Source organism: Anopheles coluzzii (genome assembly GCF_943734685.1).
Source record: "Anopheles coluzzii chromosome X unlocalized genomic scaffold, AcolN3 X_unloc_16, whole genome shotgun sequence".
In the NCBI taxonomy this organism is placed as follows: domain Eukaryota; kingdom Metazoa; phylum Arthropoda; class Insecta; order Diptera; family Culicidae; genus Anopheles; species Anopheles coluzzii.
This window is the reverse complement of record NW_026054443.1, coordinates 95,001-96,367: the sequence shown is the minus strand read 5'-3', so window position 1 is coordinate 96,367 and position 1,367 is coordinate 95,001.

Here is a 1,367-nt window from a genome sequence, read left to right as displayed (position 1 = left end):
CAAAATGTTGAAAAGTGGTCGAAAAACCACTATCCAGAATCGGATGTAGAATCGTTAGACGAACTTAAAATTGTTCTACCGACACCCATCTGCGACGTTTAGTATTCGAGATATAGCACTTTGTAGGTCTGACCGAGCAATTTTTGTTCCGCGCACTTTGTGCAACCGTACACTTTGATGTTTGTATGAAAAAGTACCCTACCCTAGGGACGCGTAGAGCAAATTTGTACCCCCGGGCATGTTGTCGATTGACGTTCTGGTTGCACTTTTCATCATCTAGGGTGCGTTCCTGACACGTTTTGAGGGGTTTTAGCAAAAAAAAATTTTTCGACTACTCGAGCTCTCTGGCCCGTTCGGTGCACATTTTGAAAAAAGCTAGGGAGCTGCCCCTAGGTTCGGGGTGTCACAAAATGTTGAAAAGTGGTCGAAAAACCACTATCCAGAATCGGATGTAGAATCGTTAGACGAACTTAAAATTGTTCTACGACACCCATCTGCGACGTTTAGTATTCGAGATATAGCACTTTGTAGGTCTGACCGAGCAATTTTTGTTCCGCGCACTTTGTGCACCGTACACTTTGATGTTTGTATGAAAAAGTACCCTACCTAGGGACGCGTAGAGCAAATTTGTACCCCCGGGCATGTTGTCGATTGACGTTCTGGTTGCACTTTTCATCATCTAGGGTGCGTTCCTGACACGTTTTGAGGGGTTTTAGCAAAAAAAAATTTTTCGACTACTCGAGCTCTCTGGCCCGTTCGGTGCACATTTTTGAAAAAAGCTAGGGAGCTGCCCCTAGGTTCGGGGTGTCACAAAATGTTGAAAAGTGGTCGAAAAACCACTATCCAGAATCGGATGTAGAATCGTTAGACGAACTTAAAATTGTTCTACGACACCATCTGCGACGTTTAGTATTCGAGATATAGCACTTTGTAGGTCTGACCGAGCAATTTTTGTTCCGCGCACTTTGTGCACCGTACACTTTGATGTTTGTATGAAAAAGTACCCTACCTAGGGACGCGTAGAGCAAATTTGTACCCCCGGGCATGTTGTCGATTGACGTTCTGGTTGCACTTTTCATCATCTAGGGTGCGTTCCTGACACGTTTTGAGGGGTTTTAGCAAAAAAAAATTTTTCGACTACTCGAGCTCTCTGGCCCGTTCGGTGCACATTTTTGAAAAAAGCTAGGGAGCTGCCCCTAGGTTCGGGGTGTCACAAAATGTTGAAAAGTGGTCGAAAAACCACTATCCAGAATCGGATGTAGAATCGTTAGACGAACTTAAAATTGTTCTACGACACCCATCTGCGACGTTTAGTATTCGAGATATAGCACTTTGTAGGTCTGACCGAGCAATTTTGTACTAAAATG